The sequence below is a fragment of the Scylla paramamosain genome, chromosome 6, assembly GCF_035594125.1.
Source record: "Scylla paramamosain isolate STU-SP2022 chromosome 6, ASM3559412v1, whole genome shotgun sequence".
In the NCBI taxonomy this organism is placed as follows: Eukaryota; Metazoa; Arthropoda; class Malacostraca; order Decapoda; family Portunidae; genus Scylla; species Scylla paramamosain.
In genome coordinates, this window is record NC_087156.1 from 19,396,997 (window position 1) to 19,418,401 (window position 21,405).

At 46.4% G+C, this 21,405-nt stretch overlaps 1 protein-coding gene across 7 annotated transcripts in view; it reads left to right on the plus strand.

The window, feature by feature from the left end:
* Positions 1-21,405, plus strand: part of LOC135101358 (uncharacterized) — a 73,912-nt gene that overhangs the window by 17,826 nt on the left and 34,681 nt on the right. For 2 of the 7 annotated variants that reach the window (XM_064005233.1, XM_064005231.1), the window contains exon 1: positions 19,376-19,581. The exons of 4 other annotated variants lie outside the window; for them this stretch is intronic. The gene's annotated coding sequence lies outside the window, so the exon portion shown is untranslated. Of the gene's footprint in view, positions 1-19,375; positions 19,582-21,405 lie in introns of those variants that run through there. One more of the 7 variants, XM_064005232.1, reaches the window with a different exon arrangement.

Sequence of the window (21,405 nt, forward strand, 5' to 3'; positions counted from 1 at the left end):
CTCTCTCTCTCTCTCTCTCTCTCTCTCTCTCTCTCTCTCTCGCTCTCGCTCTCTTTCTTTCAAATTCCCTTGCTGTCCTGTCTAAAATGTTTGACTGAGTGTTTATGTATGTCTGTTTCTCTGTTTATGGCTGCCTGGCTACCTGTCCGTCTGAACTTCTGCCTGTCTATGTGTTTGTCTTCTTACCCGTTCATATTTCTATAAGTCTGGCTGTCTGTCTGTCTCAGTACTTAGTTGGTTATATATCTTTGTTTGGATGGCTGTTTTCTACCTCCGTTAAGCCTGTCATGTGTTTCTCTTCCTTTTCATTTGTCTAAGTATGTGTTTAAGTATATATGTACGCCCTGGTGGTCTGTACGAGTAGTCTCTCCCTCTTCCTCTCCCTCTCTCCTGATGCATAGCCGCCTGTCTGTGTAATTAGCAAGTTCCGGGATGTGTCTGTGCTCGTAACTCCCACTTAGTATTCTCTGCAATCATCGCCAGTCACAAGCGCTGGGAAATCACTGCCAGCGTTTCCGCCACATTCACTCGTCTCTCTGTGGGCCAGGTGCGTTTAGGGGCCCAATGTATGATTAAGAGGAGCTTGTTAGAGAGGAAGAGGGAGAGAGAGAGGGGTAGAGGGAAGGGGAGAGGGGGAAGAGGGGGTTGGGGTATGCTTTAATTCCGTTTGGTAATTGTTTGGATGCTTTTGTGGTTGCATGCAGACTTTTCTTTCTTTCTTTTCCTCCTTCTCCTCCTCCTCCTCCTCCTTTATCTCGCTTAATCAGCTCGTATGCAATTTCGTTTTGTTTGTGGCATGGAATCTCGCTTCTCTCTCTCTCTCTCTCTCTCTCTCTCTCTCTCTCTCTCTCTCTCTCTCTCTCTCTCTCTCTCTCTCTCTCTCTCTCTCTGACAGATTATTCATTTTCTTTGCCACATATCCTTGTTCACACTTTCCTTTTTCCCTTCAACACCATTCAATTCCTTGGTTTGGTAACTTCATCCACCTTTACCTCTACCAACTCCACTTCCTATTTTCTCCTCTTCCTCCTCCTCCTCCTCCTTTTCCTCCTCCTCCCCTCCTGTATCTCTTTTTTTCCTTCCTTGTAGCTTCACCTTCTTGTCCTCCTCTTCCTCCTTCCCTTACTCCTCTCCAACTTTGTGTCCCCCTTCTCTTCCTTCACCTCTCCTGCAGCTTTACCTTCTCCACCTCCACCTCCTCCTCTTCCACCTTCTCCTCCAACACGGTCACCTCTCAGCCACTGACCCCTGAGGTGTGGGTGGAACTGGTCGTCTTTCCTGCCCACGTGACCCGGATTCTCGCCCATCGCTGCTTCTCGTTGTGGTTCGTCACTTTGTTGCCTGCGGGAAGTGGGGGAGTAATGGAGGGGGAGGCTGGGGAGGAGGTCGCTCGCCACAGTCATCATCTGAAAAAAATGATTCTTGCCTCTATGTTTTATCTGTCTTAGTGGGATGGATTTACTGGAGTGTGAGGGAATGGCTGTTTTATTGGGTGATTTTAGATGTTCGCGCTTATTTTAGTTTGTTTTCCGTATGTTATGTTATTTTTATTTGTTGTGTGTTTTTTTTTTTTATTTGTTATTCTATTCCTCCTCGTAACTTTGATTTCGTTCGACTTACTGTTTGTATACTTGTTTTTACGCGAAGGGGAAAAAAATATACACAACTCAGCAGTTTGTTTCCAGTGTACGGAATGTCAACGTGTTTTTGTGATTTCTTAGGTTTTCACTTTCTTTTGTATTTTTGGTTTTCATGGAGTTGAGGGACTGGAAGTGAACAGCGGCAGTGCAAACACCTTCACGCCAGGCTTTGTTTTGAATGTTTCCTGCCGGAGTTCCCACGATGTCTTGCTGCCGGCTGGTGGAGGTGTGGTGAGGGATGGGAGGGGGATGGGACACGTGAGTGGGAGAGGAGCGTCACGGGACACGGACTGCTCTCCCGCCGCGTTAAGTCAATAAAGCAATGAACTTCTCACACCGAGGCAAAAAGAGGAGTGAGGAAAGGACAACTCTGTTCCTCTTGCCTTCCTGAAATCACTACGTGCCGTGAGATTGTGTGAAAATGGATTCCGTTTTGTTAATGCCGCCGGTGTAGCGAAGCAGACGGCAGGCATTAACGACGGGCAAAAGGCAACGGAATATTGTAAAGAAAATAATGTTCACTTCAGGAAATACCGTCCACTTTCTGCTCCACCAAACAACTCTAGAATATACCAGTTAGGTTTATGTAAGCCTTGACACGCCTCGCTTACAAGAATTCAGATCATAGACAAGTGAAAAAGGCAGAAAGGCATTGTTCCAGAGTTTACAGTAGAAAAAAAAGGTAAAATGAAGATACTGATTCTCTTCCATTACTTAAGTGGAAAAAAATAGGCGTGAGAGGAAGTAGTACTGTAGAAAGTCTAGTGTAGCGAGGCCGCGTAAATGGAGCAGTCATGCAGTTAGCAAGCTCAGAAGAACAGTAAGCATGAAAATAACGGTAAAAGATACGCACCCTGAGATGCAATATTGCGGTGGAATGTCAGAAATAAAAGACAGCCAGCTAGAGGAGGGAAGTTACCGAGACGAGAAACTATTCTGATCCATCGTTTAAAATAGTTGTAGATTGAGTCTTCATCCACCGCCCACACATGGAGCAGATAAGTCAGCAATTGAGAAGGAAATATTACCCAAAATGACAGTGAATGGTGATGATAGCTTTAACTACTACTGTGACAAAAGGAAAGGAACTTGATCCCAAAAACTGGAGGACGCGTTTCACCACGCCCAGAAAGTAACGAAAGTGTTTAAATGTTTTATGGAGTCGAGTCGCGCGCGGATGAAGCGTGAAGCAACAACGTCCACCCATTAAGAAATGAACCAACTCGTGTTTTCATTCCTCTGGCCTGGTTTACGCAACTTCCACAGCGAGAAACTTTTGTCGCGGGTCCCCCTCTCCATTGTTTGCCTCGAGCCTGTGTGTGCGTAACTGAACCCTCACCATCCATTCTGCCTTTATCAACACACATTGTCAAGCCGAAAAAGAAAAGAAAAAACTGTCTTAGCCAAAAGGGACATGACCGCACCTTTTAAACGTTCATTTAAGATGCACTGCCATATAAGCCTCTACCATCAGTCGGGGCGGTGTGGCTGGGCAGTGTGGCAGTGCGCAGACGTATATAAAGCCTTTACCAAACGAGGCGTGGTGGCTGGTGCGGGACGGGGAGAGTATTGCATCAGAGGGACGGCACGGCACCGCCTTAAAAGGTATACATTCACACCTTCACCTACCGTAACTCCCGCCTCACCCCACTGTACTGCTGTAATTACACCCCCGGCCCTCACTCACACCTGCCTCATATATAGTGATTCCTTGCTTCTGTGTCCTCCTGTTTCTCCTGCTGCTGCTACTACTGCTGCTACTGGTGTTGCTACTGGTGAATACTTGTAGCTGATGATGTGTTGGGTTCTTTCATTTCATTCTCTCTTTTTTTTTTAATATTATTAGTAGTGTTGATGTCCTTTCATTCTCTTTCTTTTTCACATCTACGTATCTGTCTATATATCACACTCCTCTCTCTCTCTCTCTCTCTCTCTCTCTCTCTCTCTCTCTCTCTCTCTCTCTCTCTCTCTCTCTCTCTCTCTCTCTCTCTCTCTCTCTATCTATCTATCTATCTATCTATCTATCTCTTCTCTCATCTCTCTCCCTCTCCCTTTCCCTCGATTTTCTGAGTGTGCCTTACATTACTCGTAAATTATTCTCACTTGATAGGACAGTTACAATGATCCCTGGAGTGTGTGTACATGGCAGGGGACGCGGTGGGGAGCATATTGATTTAGGGAGAGGAGGAAGAGTAATTGTTGCACCATGACACGTCTCGATGTAAGGCTGTGTGGCTCTAATTCTGTAGGCAGCGGTGGGCAAGTTACTGTTGACGTGGCGCTGGCAATAATGATGTTTAGTGTTCGTGTTGTTGGTGATGATAAGAACTGTATGCTGTAGTATGAGAAGGTTGTGGTTTTGGTGGTGATGGTGGTGGTGGTGGTAGTGGGGGTGGTAGTGGTGGTAGTGGGGATACTACTACTACTACTACTACTACTACTACTACTACTACTACTACTACTACTACTATTAATCTTGATCTACAACACCCTCATATACCGGACACTTCCAATACAACCCCCTCATTTACCGGACACTTCCAACATCTCGCACAATAAGGAGAAAAAAGAAAACATAATAATATAATAAAACAAATCTATATCGTTCACTTAATCAGTAAAAATGACGGCGAAAAATATAATTAAAATAACACACACAAATAAATAATAATAATGAGAAAACCCTTCATTTCGTTTCCTTTTCCTCGTTTCCTTGCAGTGTATAATTAGCCATGGGTGTGGTCCTCGGCCGCCAGAACTTGTTCCCTGCAGGCGCCGTAAGGACACGCAGGAATCATAACGTTGTCAGGAAAATTATATACGAGAATGTTGGCAAGAATAATGAGCCACAAATATGCCATTAAATATTGCACGCAGAGGAAGTTGTGTGTAGAATGCCTCCTTCCATTACACACACACACACACACACACACACACACAATCGTACAATACTTTTCTGGCGGTGCACGACGACGCTTACTTCTTTGCTGCTGTCAGTCACGGTACGCTTATGAAAAAAAAAAAAAACGTAAGAAATAAGTGGTAAAACAGTTTAATTGTTGTATTGTTTTCATAAAGTGAGACTGCTGTGGTGACGACACGCATGCACTTCTCTTTTTCTTCTTTTTTTCTTTGCCACGCGTATTGATAAAAATTGCAATATCTTTTTTTCTTTTCTTACTTTTCTTTAGACGTAATAGGTTTTTAATAATAGTTGAGGGGAAAGTGTGACTATGTGTGTGTGTGTGTGTGTGTGTGTGTGTGTGTGTGTGTGTGTGTTATTGTATGTATGTTTGTATGTATGTATGTACGAGTATGCTTTGACTTTTAGGTGTGCTGATGCATACATGTATGTACTTCTGTATGAGTGTGTGCATACATATATGAATGAGTGTAGTCTAACCTTCCTTCTATCATGCAAGGAGGGAAGTCCGCTGTGACGCCTTGGTCTGCGGGGGGGATGGGGGGAAGTGTTGCGAAGGTGACAATATGGGAGGCAGGGGCGTGACGGGGAAGGGGGATGGTGAAGAGGAGCAGGTAGCGAGTTTCTGGTTTGTTATATACCATTACCTTCATTCTGTCTTGTTTCCTCTTCATTATTTTCTTCTCATTTTCGTTTTCATTCATATTTCTTATAATTGTCGTCATTTCAGGTTTTATTTTTACTCCCAGGTTAAAACTTGATTTTCTCGTTTCGTTCACACGTTTCTGCGATTTTTGTTTTGCTTTTTTCTTTCTCTTTTCATTTAGAAGTGGCACAGTCAGTCAGTCACTGTGTGTGTGTGTGTGTGTGTGTTCACTAATATATTGTCATGAGGTTATACGTATCTTTAACGAGGTTGATTCAAGGCAAGGAGGAAGAGATATAGTTACGTGTGTGTGTGTGTGTGTGTGTGTGTGTGTGTGTGTGTGTGTGTGTGTGTGTGTGTGTGTGTATTCCTGTGATGCATTACCTATTGTGTCTGAATTGTTTACACGGGTTTCTTTCGTCGTCTGCAGCATTCATTCCGCTTCCATTATTCGTGTAATACAACAATAACCTTTTTCCGTACTTTCATTTTCACCTTCCGTTCTCAGACATTTTGATGACGACTCTTCCTCTTCCTTAACTCTTCCCCTTTCACATTCTCTCTCTCTCTCTCTCTCTCTCTCTCTCTCTCTCTCTCTCTCTCTCTCTCTCTCTCTCTCTCTCTCGTCAAGGTCCCTCTAAGTGCAGAATATATTAAGAAACCATTCCTCCGTATCTGTGTAGGTAGTTTGTCTCACAAGTATATAAGAGTTAAGTCACGCACGTCAAACACACCACACGGTCATTCCTTCTTTTCTTTTCTTTCTTTTTTTTTTTTTTAGGTAGACTTTTTTCTCTTTTTTTTGTGTCCAAGCGTGAGATTATATAGTTGTCTTAGGTTTCAGTCCCCCTCCCCCCACACATACGCACGCAGGTAGGGGTAATTACCTCATTAAGGAAGTGGACGTTAATGAGCCGTCACGCTGCGCCAGGCTTAGGGACCGTAATGGTGGATCAGTTATCATCAACGTTTTTTTGTTTTTTTCCTTCTCCCCCTTTGCTACTGTGCCGCACATTTTGGATAGCCCTTCTGGCTTTCTGTTTAGGGACTGGCACCTTAGTAGAGTTTTCTTGTTGTCCTTATTATTATTGTTGTTGTTGTTGTTGTTGTTGTTGTTGTTGTTGTTGTGTTTCTTGTTCTTGTTCTTCCTTTTCGTTGCCCTGGTCCAGTGTCCCCCTTACATACAAAAAGCAGCATTACCCTCGTTGCTGGCATTCACACTTTATCACTTAACCCGTTGCTGACATTCACACTTGCATCACTAACTCGTACACCGGATCAGACTAGACGAGAATAGGGGGCACCATTTTCATTCAGTTCACGGTTCTGTGCTGACTACTTTAATCTGGCTTCATGTGGAAGTTCCTAGTGTTTTCAGGACTATTATTTCAATCCTAATGAGAGTTTAGTAAGGATTCTGCATCATCAGTGAGACAAACACTCGTGAGAACCTGACTTATCATCCGTGTGGCTTGTGAAAATAGTTATTACGGGAAATAGAACCGTTTAAAAATACAGGAGAGAGTTTGTCATGTTTACTCTGATGTGTTTTGCTTATAGTGATATTCTTGTATCTTCTCTCTTTTGCGATATTTGGCAAGTTTATTACTATTGTTATTATTATTCATTTTTTTTTTTTTTTTTACGCCTCTGTGTGTGTGGCTTTAGTCTGGTAAATAAACAAATGAGGGAGTACCGTGCTCAGTGTTCATAGGTGCTCGTTAGGGTCTCGTTAGGCGCACAGTCCTCAGGGTATCATTTTTCTCAATCGTTGTCAGCCCTTCTGCTGCCTCTCACCACCCTCTTTTCATCACCTCCCATCTCGTTAACTCTTTTGCATCTCTTTATTATTATTTTTTTTCCGTTCTCTCCCCATTCCTTTTTATCTTCATTGTCTCCTTTTTCGTCATTTTCCTTCTTCCTCTTCCTGCTTTTCTTCCTTTTAAATTTCTCCTCCTTCGTCTTTCTTCGTTGGCATTTCATTTATGTCCTTCTATTCTCATTCTCATATATCCACATTGTTTCCCTTTTCGTTCCTTCCCTTCTTGTTCTCCCTGCGTTTCTTCCCATCTATTTAACTTTCTCCTCATTTGTATTCTTCCACTTATTTTCATCTATTTCCTTCTGTCCTAATTTCCCTTTCATCCCATCTTTTTTTGTTCTAGCGTCTCACTCAATCCCTTCCATTCTCCTCTTCTCTTCCTCCCACCTACATGTTACCCCGCTCTCCAGCCTCATTTGGCATCCTTCCCCCGCGCCCACCCTTCCCTGAGCGCCACCAGGGGAGCGGACCGTAGACCTTGAGTTGACTCGCCAGATGAATAAGGCTTGGTGATGGTTGAGGACACTAAGCAGGAGACGTCGCGCGGAGGCTGCCCTCGAATTTACCTTGGGATTTCTCATTGCCTTGTATTTGGTAATTGATAACACAGGTAGGATATAGATGTTAAAGGTGGGTTTTTCCGTTGTGCATTAAGGAGGCGTGCCGTTAAGTGAGTGAGGAAGTAAGGAGATGGAGGAAATGTCTTTTCTAAATGTCGCTGAGAGAAAGAGAGAGAAAAAAATATACAGGAAGAATTAATGAAGAAAAACAAGAATAGTGTTGAGATACTGCACGCTTCGTTTTTCTCATTTTCTATCTTCCCTCCGTTTTCTTTCCGTGTCTGATGGCAAAGGAGGCGTATCTCTAATCCATGTACGAGTATAGGTAACTTTCGGAACAATGTTTCTTTCCGAATTCATCATCGTTTCTAAGATAAAAAATTAGTTGTATATTTGCCCATAGCAGACCATCACTTACTTCCTTGCCCTGGTCTCTTCTCACTCCACTCTCTCCGTGCCTCCCCCGCCTCCCTCCATGGCAGGAATCTCCGTCTATTTCCATAACTCAAATATTCATACCAGCGTGTTAGAATAAATTTATAGCGCCACTCAACCTTTCTTTGACTCCGCGACCAAAAGTTAACAGATTACAACTTACAACTCGTCACACTCACACACCCACGTCACAGTACATCACCCATCTGTAACATATATCCAGTGCTGCAACATTCGCCTCTCTACATTATATTTCATTATTCTCTTACCACATCTAATGACTGCGGAAACATATTACCTGCGGCGACAAGCTTTCGTGGCCGTCACAGTGAATGAGGTAATGGGCTTAAGTATTTTTCTTCCTTTCTCATTTGTTAACTTTTATGCTCATTAGTTGAAGGAGATGGCGTGTTTGAATATGCTTGTAACATAAATGAAGCTTAAGTATTCGGGACGCGGGAAGAGACAGTTATGAGAGAGGGACAAAGTGATGAAGGTTACATGGACCAGACGCCCGGTGACTGGAGGGGAGGTGCCGTCGCGTGCTGCCTCCCGGAGAGAATATTACTGGACTGTCATGGGCGTGTGACCGCCGCTGTGCTTCATGTAAGGTTGTGTGAAACTTTGCCGCAGGAAAAAAAAAAAAAATGAGAATGTAGGCTAAATCTAGACAGCCTTGAACGTGTGTGTGTGTGTGTGTGTGTGTGTGTGTGTGTGTGTGTGTGTGTGTGTGTGTGTGTCAGTCAGCGTTCACGTTCGCATTCGCATGTTCGTGTGAGTGTTTTCTCTCATTAGAATACAAGTTAGCGACCTTTCCTTCCCTCCATTCCCTCCTCCCCTCCATCTCTCCTTCCCTTCATCTCCCGCAGTGCCCCTCCGCTAGTGAGAACCTAGTGAAACAAACGCTTTGGGCTCACGACACACATGAGCAGCAACACACGACCCTGAGCACGCAGGCAGGGTAGGGGAGGCGCACCAGCTCCTGTAACGGCCAGGTGCTGTGTAGGGGAGGTGAGGAGGTGGAGGATGGCAGGCATTGTCTAGGGGAGGAGGTATAGGATGCAAGAGGAGAGGAAGGAGGTGAAGGCATCGTGCGGAGAGAGTAAGACAGGCAGTATGCAAGACAAGGGGGAGGTGACCACGAAAGTCCAGCGCTCCCACACCCTTTGCCTTGGTCTTCACTCTGGAAAGTCGCCTTCTCAGGGTCTTTCTTCACGCCCCCAGCATCCCCATCCTTCCTCTCGCACTCATTCCCCTCCCACTCTTCGACCCTCCCCTGCCTCCCACACCATCACCCGTGTAACCTTTCATTCCTATCGTCTCGCTGACCTTGTGTCCCATGGCTTACTTGTGTCGGTGTGCAATACGTCTTAGTCTTCTATCTGCCCTCTTAGTTCCTGTTATCCTGAGTCCCCTTTGGCATTTTTCTTGTTATATGTGGCTTCTCCTTCCATTGCTTTTCCCGGCGCGCGTCTGCCTTCCCACCGTCCTCCATGCTCCTGCGTCCCCCCTTCCCTGCGAGGTACCACCCTCCCCAACCTTGCGGTAAGGGCGTCACCGAGCAGCATTGATAACCACCAAACAAGGCCAGCTTCTCTTCCCTCCCTCGCTCCTTCACTCGCCAGTCACCGCTTCCCTCCCTCCACTGTTGGTGTTCACTTTTTTCCTATTCCTGCTCCTCCTCTTCCTCCTCCTGTTTTCTCCCACTTTATCCGCTCCGGTATCTGACACAGGGAGACAGATAGCTCACCCCTTGGGAAAGGGTCACTAACCCCTCTGGTTAGGCCTATGGTATATTATGAAGACACTACTGGTGGCGGTGGTGGTAGGGTGGTAGTAGTAGCAGTAGTTGTAGGGGTGGTCGTGATGCTGCTGCTGCTCGTGATGATGATACTACTACTACTACTACTACTACTACTACTACTACTACTACTACTACTACTACTACTACTACTACTACTACTACTACTACTACTACTACTACTTCTGCTGCTGCTGCTGCTGCTGCTGCTGCTGCTGCTGCTGCTGCTGCTGCTGCTACTACTACTACTACTACTACTACTACTACTAATAATAATAATAATAATAATAATAATAATAATAACTAATAATAATAATAATAATAATAATAATAATAATAATTCATGTTATCAGGAAGTTCATTTAATTTCTGGAACAAAGGAAGATGAGTCCTCATGACTTCCGCGGTTGATAAATAAACTTGCAAAAAGTAAATTGATAATATTGTTCGTACTGCGTAATGACGCCGAGCAGAGAGAGAGAGAGAGAGAGAGAGAGAGAGAGAGAGAGAGAGAGAGAGAGAGAGAGAGAGAGAGAGAGAGAGAGAGAGAGAGAGAAATATAATTCGTTTTGGGTTGGTTACAGGTAGTCACGATTAACCTTCCTTCCCTCCCTTCCTGAAGTCCTTTTCATGTTGAATGGACAAAGAGAGAGAGAGAGAGAGAGAGAGAGAGAGAGAGAGAGAGAGAGAGAGAGAGAGAGAGAGAGAGAGAGAGAGATGAAAAAGGTTTCTCACGGATTACAGTTACAGTAATGGTACTTTTTATCTTAATTTCCTGAACTGTATTAGCTCTCTCTCTCTCTCTCTCTCTCTCTCTCTCTCTCTCTCTCTCTCTCTCTCTCTCTCTCTCTCTCTCTCTCTCTCTCTCTCTCTCTCTCTCTCTCTCTCTCTCTCTCTCTCTCAAGACAGGCTACCCAAGGTCTTACGTGAGGCAATAGAGGCAAGCAGGTGAGAAAGTAGGAAAGGCAGACGAGGAGAAGGAAAAGGATTATGGAGGAAATGTTATGTTGATGACTGAAAGAATTAAGAAAAAGAGTGGTGTTTATTTTCTTTTAATTCAACAACGTAATTGTGGAAATCCCTTTCTGGTTATACTGTTGTCATACTGACTTCGCGGATTGAGGATGAAATTTGGGGACTTAAACATACCACAGGAATTACCATAGGATGACTTGCGGTGGTACATTTTCTATTGGGTTAAGGCATCAAAATCAGTGCCAGTTTTGCGCAGTTCGAGTTGTTGGGCAGCAAGGTGGTGGTGGTGTTACCGATAATCCCTGATGTGATCTGTTTATGTAGTAGGTTAGTAGGAAAGTCTTCGAAAAGTCAGTACAGTTTTTTAAAGTTGCTGTGGGAGGAAACTGGAAATATGACGCACCGCTTTGGTATCAGCATGAGGCAGGAGAAACACTTACCTGAATCCGCCTCACGAAGTTGAGGCGGATTCAGGTTTAGAGCCTTGGTGTCCTAACATGGAGAAATCGGCAAATTGGTGTTTTATACCAATATATATTTGAACTTCGAAAAAAAAAAAATAGTTTGCCTTTATTGAATCCAGGAAATTGGCACATTTTCTTATACTGTTAGGTTCATCATATTTACTGAAAAGCCAGTAATTTTGTAAAAGTATAGCGATAAAGCATTTTAACGGCCATGGCGAGGCTGGAGAATACCGTAAACATACTCAAGCAGCGTTTATTGCTTGCTTTAAAATACCTACTTAAAGAATCACTGTTGTTGATGCCGCCGTTCATTCTGTGTTCTGTGGCAAGGCTGAGAACACGGTAAACTTTCTGTAGCAGCGTTTCTTGTTCGTATTAAAATTTCTACTCAGGGAATCACTGTTGTCCATGCTGCCTCTCGTTCAGTTTCCGTTGTACTTGTATGCTGGCCCGCCTTGTCGATCAACGGGGCGAGGCGGAGAGATATGACAAGATGATTGAGTTGCCAGTTTTGAGGCATCTGGTCCTATGTTCAGCTTCTCCCGTCACTTAGCAACATCACGTGACGGAAACATTTGTGAATCTCATCATTTTAATTTCCAATGACTTAACAAACTCTTGAGAACGTTAAATATGTTCTTTACGAGAGGAGGGAGAGAGGTAGTAGAGTTCAAGCGGCCAGCTTAGCGGAGTGACTCGCGTTCTCCCGGGGAAAAAAGTGGTGGCAGCAAGTGGAGATTGGAGTAGGTACAACAGGGGGAGGGAGGAATAGGAAGGAGAGAGGGTGGGGAGTATATTTCCACCGTAATGTCCCCAGGCTGTAGAGGTTCAAGAGGATCACTGGGGAGTCATGCAGCGCTTTTCTTTTTTATGACTTTCCTTGCGGTGTGGAGTGTCTGGGGCAGGTTTGCGGTATTCCCTTGAGTGTTGGTTGGCGTGGGTGTGGTACGTTACAGCGGAGTGTCGTCGCGAGGTGGCTGGCTGGTAGGCAGTAGGTGTGGCGGGAAGGGGCAAGGCTACCGTGGCCTTTGGTGGCGTAGCGGGCGTGGCGTCTCTCCGCTTCCCTGGTCCAGGATATGAGGGTACACGCGACAAGAAGCAATGGTAGAGCGATGGAACGCTTACTGGAGGAGGCTGTGAAATGAGACAGTGAGAGGAAGGAAGGGAAAGTGTGAGAAAATGAAACGCCTGTGACAGGAACGAGCGGGTTACCGACGGGGAGTTTCAGAGAGGAAGAGAGGAAGAGAATAAAGTAGTGACGTTGCTTTCAGATTTGCAGTAAGATTAATTCGTCAGAAAACTGAAGATCATATTGCTGGGTCACGAGTTGTATTGTATAAAGGAGGTGATTCTGGCTTACTAGAACCCGTTCTTACTTTTTTTTTTCGTTAAAATTGGTCCTGGACTACCGCCAAAACACACACACACACACACACACACACACACACACACACACACACACACACACACACACACTTGAACTACCACAGCTACAAGACCAGGAAGCAGATGTCGTGCCGTCCCGTCGTGGGGGGAGGCAGTCCTTCCCGGCTGCTTGTCTTCCCCTCCCTACTGATGGCCCCCGCCCACTTGTAAACAAAGCTGCGCGGGACCGACCCTCCAGCAATGACAGGAAATACTATTTGAAAGTTAAAACAGGAGCGCCTCGCATCCTCCCACTCATGGACATTTAACTTTCGCTTATAGTCGACTTTAGTAGGTGAGAGAGAGAGAGAGAGAGAGAGAGAGAGAGAGAGAGAGAGAGAGAGAGAGAGAGAGAGAGGGGGGGACATTAATAAGGTGTCCTGCCATCTCAATGAACCCATTTTTTCCTGCAAGACTCAGTGAGGGGAACTGATCTTGCTCTACTTTTTCATCCCTTCACCTGGACGACAACTGGGGGAGGTGGAGTACGGAGACTGACCGTAGCCCCTAAGGCGGTGAGGCAACTCTGGCAGCTCCTTACTTAACCTTAAAAACGGCACAGGAAAAGCTGGAATATAAAGCGAGAATGAGAAAGAGGGAGAGAGAAAAAAATAATGAGATATGTATCTAATATTACTTCTTCATGTAAAAGACTAGTTACTTTTTCGCTGATATAACCTCTAGATTTAATTGTTACGTGTTTTATTACTGTATTTTTTTTTTACGTATTGTAGTGTTTTTTTTTCTTTTTTTTTTTTTTTAATGGAAGAGGGAGCAGAGAGTCTTAGTGTAACAGAACAGTGTGATATGGGAGAATGTCACACTTAGATTTGTAACGAGGCTGAGAAAACTCCTTTATATGGCTTTGGTTTCTAATGGCACAAAGACCTCATTCCTCTAACTCTTCCTCCTCCTCCTCCTCCTCCTCCTCCTCCTGTTCCCTGTCTCTCTTCCCCTCCCTCCCCCTATTCCCTCTCCTTCCTTCCCTCCCTCCTCCTCCCTCTCAGCTGCATCACGTGTGGCCGAGTGGCTGTCCTTGTGGGATCCCTCCTTCTGTCACGTCCAGGGTTATGTTGCTACTCTCACCCTCATTATGCCTCTCCCTCACATACACCCGTCGCCAGCCTCTCTCTCTCTCTCTCTCTCTCTCTCTCTCTCTCTCTCTCTCTCTCTCTCTCTCTCTCTCTCTCTCTCTCTCTCTCTCTCTCTCTCTCTCTCTCTCTCTCTCTGTGTGTGTGTGTCTGTCTGTCTGTCTATCTATCTACTTCTTGTTTTTGTCTGTCTGTCTCTCTCTCTCTCTCTCTCTCTCTCTCTCTCTCTCTCTCTCTCTCTCTCTCTCTCTCTCTCTCTCTCTCTCTCTCTCTCTCTCTCTCTCTCTCTCTCTCTCTCTCTCTCTCGTTCTTAGCCACTCACTTGCGTTGATCAGGGACACTCACCATATGACCGGGTTTGCTGACCTCTTTGTGCTCCTCAACACGCCCATACCAACTCCTCCTCTACCTCTCCTCCTCCTCCTCCTCCTCCTCCTCCTCCTCCTCCTCCTCCTCCTCCTCCTCCTCCTCCTCCTCCTCCTCCTCCTTTACCTCCACCTCCTCCTCCTCCTCCATTCTCCCAGTCTGCCCCTCACGCAGCAATCATCCACTCCTTGGTCTAGATCGGGCCCTTAGCATTCCCCGCTGCTCGACCTCCTCGCCTCTGTTTACTGATTCACCCTTCACTTGCCCCCGCGAACCTTGTATGCGTCTCTAGCACGAGGTTCGGTGAGTGTTGTGGCTTTACAAAGATTATGTTACGTTAGGCTAGGTTGGGTTAGGTTGGTTTGGGTTAGGTTAGATTAGGTTAGGTACCGCTGCAAGAGTCATAACTTGGGCGATGGATGGGTTCTTCTTTTCACCCATTATCGCCGTTGTGACCTCGTGACGCCCGCCATTTACGAGGGTCTGTGGTGGCTCGGGTCCGAGGTACGTCTCGCTTCCGACACTTAACGTATGGCTGAGGAAGGTTCTTTGTGTGGCGTGCGGGGAGACCTTGTTGGGTTGTGGGGTGCTGTGCTGGGCAGGGTAACACTAGTGACCCGGAGGCTGGCGGCCAGGTTGATAATCTGGTTAGCTGGGTGCTTGGCGGCCTGACTGACTGACTAGCTGTTTGGCAACCTGACTCGGTGCCTGTTTGTCCCGTTGGCAGGCTAGCAGGTAGATGAAACGGTTTGTAGATTATATAGCATGGTTTGCAGATTGATGTGACCCTTGGTAGACAGTGAACAGGTAGGAAGGATTGATGGTAGAGAAACAGATGGCTACCTGACGCAGCTTTGGATGATTCTGATTTTACGTATTGTATAATGGAACCAAATGGAGGAAGATTAAGACGGTTGTGTGTGTGTGTGTGTGTGTGTGTGTGTGTGTGTGTGTGTGTGTGTGTGTGTGTTAGAGAGAGAGAGAGAGAGAGAGAGAGAGAGAGAGAGAGAGAGAGAGAGAGAGAGAGAGAGAGAGAGAGAGAGAGAAGTGAAAGGAAGAGAAAGGTAAGATAGAAAGAGTGGAAGAGAAAGATGGTTTGGGTAAGTAATAGGGGGAGAACGATAAAAAAAAGAAAGGTGGGCAAACGAACCGGGTTTTAGCATCAACCCCTGACTCGCAACCAGCCACGTAGCGGAGCCGGAAAGGGAAGGATACGAGTACTACAACCAAGCCGTGGGAAGAGAAAGGCAGGAATGAAAGTGAAAGACTGACATCTAACTAAATTTCGATAGACAAACGAAAGTGCGTATAGTGTATTATCAAACAGGTCGGGGTGGAATGATTGGCAGAGGGAAAGATTAGCTGAGTAATGTTGGTAATGAACATCTGGTGAGAAGAAAAGTAAGTCTGACGATGACAAAGGTGAAAGAGGTAATAACAGATGTTTCATTTTAGGAATAAAAAAAATAATACATATAAAAACACTTGTAATTTCCAACTGAGAAAAGAATAACTGGATAAATTATAAAGGAGCATTTAGCTTTGTGTATGCTTGTGTTTGGGAGAGAGAAAGGGGTGAGATGACAAGCAAGGATGACAGTACCGCTTCTTTGTGAATATATAAATAGACAACGTAATAGTGAAGGTGTGAGTCCTATTTATTTGCCCTCAAAAGGTGATTGTGTGGCTATGCTGTCGCGAAGGTGTGAGGCGAGCAGGGCACGGTGGAGCAGAGGAGGGGAAGGATGGCATGTGGTGCTGGAAGGGCGAGGATGACAACAGCTTAAGGTTAAGGGCGGTGCAGAGGAGGGCGAGGGTTTACGGTCGGCTACCACGGAGGAGGAGGTTGTGGTGGTGGTGGTGGTGGTGGTGGTGGTGGTGGTGGTGTAGAGGGTGGAGGTGTCAGGCTTTTAGGGCGTGACGCAACTTGTCGCCAGCAAAAGACCACACGAATGCACATTTAAGTCACTCTTGTAACAGGTGCTTGAAGGCAGCGTGACGGCGTGGTGACCTGTACAATGCTGCCTGCTGCTCGTGCGTCGCGGTCTGTGAGCTCTTTGTCTATCTGTCCTTTTTGCCACAGAAGGACGTTTGACCCTTAACTTGACTTTACTTGCGCTACTTTTTCTGCGACGACAAAAAAGGGACATAAAAGGTTGTGGGGAATTTCAACGTGGCGCCAGTACGTATCCAAAGCATACCAAACGTGTCCTTATTCTCCCGTGCCATCTTTCTCCCGCAGCGCCGCCAGCCTTGTTAATATTCACTGTTTGGTCATGAGGGCTGCGTGTACCCGTCATGCGCCACAGGAAGTGTGCACGCTCCGTTAGATGGCCGTTGACTGTTGAAGGAAGGGGCGGAGGTGTTGTGGGGCAGAGAAATAAAAGGATTGAGTAGAGTGGCTGCATTTTCCTCCATCTTCTTGTGTGTGTGTGTGTAGGAAGTGAGTGAAGACAGCGTGGAGAGAAGGCGAAGCTTTGTCGAGTGTGGAAATTGGATCTCGTGGTAAAGATTTTTTGTTAGTTTGCCGCTCATGTAAACAGAGATGAAGCTTGCAGGTCATCTAGTTCTTGAGTTCGAGAAAAGAGTGAAAGTAACGCTTGTTATTATGTAAGTAGCGGAGGTCACGAGTCCGGAGCTGACCTGTGGAGGATCGATGGTGCGAAGGAATCACTAGTCAAGGTGAGCGAGGCAGCATGAGTGAAGAAGCCAAAGTGAGAGGGAAGAGTAAAGAGAGAGCAAGAGTGAGCCTGCCCAGGGAGTGTGAGCTGCCCTTCCTCTCACCTCCCATCCTCCCTCCCTCCTCTTTGGAACCCCGCCCCCCTTCCTCTCATCTCCCGCTTCACCGGGCATTAGCAACAGAGAACGTCAGACACCCTCCTGGACCTCCCACTCTCTCCCAGCACCCTCCCGTCTCTCTCTGCCTCCCTCTCCCTCGCGCTGCCCAGGTACATAACGGTACACTAGCAAGAGGGACACGATCAGGAGGAGGGGAGGGAGGGGCGCCTACACTCGCCGCGCCACGCATTTTGCCCACTCTTGAGAGTCCCGCCCACGCCCACTCTTGTCTACGCTCACGCCGCCTTGTTCACTTCAGCCACGTGCTCCCTTCCTGAAGACACACGTCAGTGCAAACACACACACACACACACACACACACACACACACACACACACACATACACAAACACACACACACACAAACACACACATGTATCAGCCTGCAGGTTCTTTGTCTCTCTCTCTCTCTCTCTCTCTCTCTCTCTCTCTCTCTCTCTCTCTCTCTCTCTCTCTCTCTCTCTCTCTCTCTCTCCTCCGCCTCCGCCTCCTCTTCTTCCTCTCCTCTTCATCATCTTAATAAGGAGAACCAGGAATCACACACACACACACACACACACACACACACACACACACACACACACACACACACACACACACACACACATTTGCTGGCGGGCACACGCAGGCACGCACACACGCAAAAAATACATAAATAAGAAAGAATGGTTACATTTTTTCATAAACATTTCCTAAGAAGGACACTCCTCCTCCTCCTCCTCCTCCTCCTCCTCCTCCTCCTCCTCCTCTCGTATCCACCGGAGACGGCATATCACAAATCTAATCTCGAAAAGGCAGAAGGACAAGGAAGAGTGCCGTGAAGGAGAAGCAAGGGATGAAAAAGAAGAAGAATCGCAGGCGGTGAGAGAAGTAAAAAAAAAAAAGTATTAAGATGGGATGAAGAAGAAAAGCAGGAGAATAAAGGAACAGAGCTGAACCATTTTTCCGTAGTAGCGTTGGCCTCGTCTGTCCGTCCTGTGGTGCCCCGCCCTGCCCCTCTTCGGTGCCTGGTAAACAAAGGTACCAAGTGGAGGTGAGCGAAGCTATGTGGGAGGCGACGCTCTCTGGATCCTGGCGGGTGGAGGATGAGAGATAGCGGCGAGGAGCAGAGCCAGGCCAGGGCAAGCAAAGCCAAGCAAAGCCAAGCTAAGCCAAGCCGAGGTCAAGAGAGGCAAGGCAAGGCGAAGCGAGGTAAGGTGAGATGAGGCTGGGAGCAGAGAACCAAGCCAAGCCAAGCCAAACCAAACCAAGCCAAGCTAAGCCAAGCCAAGCCAATGCAAATTAAATCAAGCCAAGCCAAGCCAAGCCAAGCCAAACTAAGGCAAGCCAAACCAAGGCAAGCCAAGCCAAGCCAATGTAAGCCAAACCAAGGCAAACCAAGCCAAGCCAAGCCAAACCAATGCAAGCCAAACTAAGGCAAACCAAACTAAGGCAAGCCAAGCTAAGCCATGCCAAGCCAAGCCAGTGTAAGCCAAACCAAGGCAAACTAAGGCAAACCAAGCCAAGCCAAGCCAAGCCAAGCCAATGCAAGCCAAACTAAGGCAAGCCAAACCAAGGCAAGCTAAGCCAAGCCAAGCCAATGCAAGCCAAGCTAAGCTAAGCCAAGCCAATCCGAGGCGAAGAGAGGCAAGGCGAGGCGAGGCGAGGTGAGGCGAGGTGGGCTGCTGCCATCTTAGGGTGTGGGAGGCCAAGGTTCCGCTAACCCGAGGCTGTCTTAAAGCTTGTTGGTTGAGAGAGAGAGAGAGAGAGAGAGAGAGAGAGAGAGAGAGAGAGAGAGAGAGAGAGAGAGAGAGAGGGGCTGAGGACAGGTTGACAGGTTGGCCGCAAGACCGAAAGGTCGGCAAGGAGAAAGGTCTGTAAGTAGGTTGGTGAGCTTGGGATGAATATGGTAAGGTTTTTATGAAGCTAGTAAACATAACGCGTAAAAATAGAGAGAGAGAGAGAGAGAGAGAGAGAGAGAGAGAGAGAGAGAGAGAGAGAGAGAGAGAGAGAGAGAGAGAGAGAGAGAGAGTTAATTTGCATGATGAAAGAGTTTTCCTTATACTCGCACCTTCATTCACTTACTGATATTATTCAGTCAAAAAACTCACCTTCCTTTGTTTACGACCATTTAAAAGCGTCGCTATTTAACATGAATGATATCAACACTTACGAAGCTGTACTGTGACATGTATACATACGCAACCTAAATATCTCCCCACGCTCCCATACTCTCATCACCGCCACAAGAAAGTCACCACATCTCAACCACCAAACTACTAAATTAATCACATGAGACCAATACGATTCGACTAGAGCATCCAGTCAGTCAGAATCCCCAACACATCTCGAACCGCTTGAGTCGAAACACAATGAGCTTCGAATGAGGGTGGCGGCGCACACAACGTAGCCACTCCAGTCCAAGGAAGCTATTCACTCTTAAGCTTCCTCGCTCCAGTCAGTGTTCGTCAGTGGATTTCGACCACTAACCTACTACAGCTTCACCCCCGGGTCTCCTGCTGAGCTAGTAGGGAGTGGTGATATGCAGGGACTCTCAGTAGTTGAATGGTTAGTGTGGGCACTCCAATGGCTCACACTCCGCCCAGATGTTACGGTTTGTTTACTGTTTTGCATGCTTTTTTCTCCGTTTGTTTATTTGTTCGTGTATTTTTGTAGTTGATATTTATTTATTTGTTTTTGTTTACTTATTTGTTCATCGTTCTTGTTTGGTATCCTAAGTATGGGTTTTATTGTAATTTTGATGAAAGGATAATTATATTTTAGGATAATTATATTTTAGTTATTTTCATTCATGTTTTTATATGTACAAAAGTAACATCATTAGAGTACACGCGTGGTTAAGGAATTAAACAATGGAAGAGGAAGTACATGAGAGATTTTTTTGGGGGAAGGGGAAGGTAAGGATCTTATGGAGAGGTATAATTAGCGGAGCATCGCCCTATCTTGCTTCAAATATTATTAGTGTGTCGAGTTCCCTTATCGTAATTAGGGTATAATCATGTTACGTTACCTTCAAAAGCGGCGCGTGGCTTCCTTATCTAAAGATTTCCTAAAGATCATTACCTCAGCGCCGCTTGGTTGGTTAGTTTCCCTCGACCCTGAAGGAAGCACAACGGCACACTCAAACACTCAGAGGCGCGCCCGTGTACCCAAGTTTTTGCTTAGGGAACGCTCCCCCACTATTTTCATATATCTGTAATTGTGTGTGTGTGTGTGTGTGTGTGTGTGTGTGTGTGTGTGTGTGTGTGTGTGTGTGTTACGTGCGTGTGTGCATGAGTGCGAGCGTCCTTCTCCCCCATATTAGCTATATTTTCTTAGGAAGGGAAAGCAAGGTGACAAGGTGTGACTCGTTACAACATCCGGGTCAGCTTTTCGGGTCACTCCTATTCTTAGATTATCATGGCGTGTTCTTCGTTTCCCTTGTTTTGGCTTCAGTAACAGGAGTAATAAAACTAGAGCAACAACAACAGCAACACAGCCGTTCCTGATGCTGCTGCAGGTAATGATGGTCATGAAGTTTCTCTGCGCCAGGCTGGCATCCCACCTGAATATGTGTAGGCAAGACAAGACGTTACGCTGTGTCGCTGTGTAGGAATAGAATTATAGACGAGTTCCACACTCTTCTCTCTCAACTATTTTTACGCCATACGAAAAACGGTGACAGTTTTCTTTCAACCTGACCGCGGGGTGTGCGACCGGGGTGGGTGCCTCCTTCCACTGCCATCATCATCATCATCATCATCATCATCATCATCATCATCATCATCATCATTTAGCACTAACACTGCTATTGAACTGTACTGTACGCCACCATCACCACCATGGATACTAACACAAGGGAAAATAAGAAATACCAACATTAATAACGTAACAATGCATTGACTTGCCTCGTCTTAAAGGTTTAGAAGGGGAAAAAAAAGTCTTGTTTGTGGGACGCATTCAGAGCGAACCCGCCGCCAACCTCCGCACCGCACGATGCTACGTACAGAGGACCTTCCAGACGCTGCCCCGCACAAAACTACCACCACGTTTTCTTCCATGGTATTTGCACTTTCCTTGCCCATTTCCTAGTCCTGTGAGAGCCGTGCCTTATAGCCTGGCCTTCCCGAGTCACGCCAACGAGGAGAGTACCGGGGTTGCTCGTGTCTCGTGGGAAGATAATGCTCACGGCAACAGTACCAGCGAAACGCGGTCAAGGCGATGCTCTTTCGCTCGCAGATCTACCCGGTGTAAGGAATTGGTGGCAAGTGTGGGCGTTTTCTGACGTTCTCATTCCCCACACCTGCAGGCGAGGGACCCAGCTGTGTGCCCTGAGTGTTAATATGACATTCAGAAGCGAAGATTATCCGACAGTCCGAGATAGGTCACCGAGAGGCTGTGATGGTGCTGCTTTGTGTCGGATGTGGGTCACCGTAGC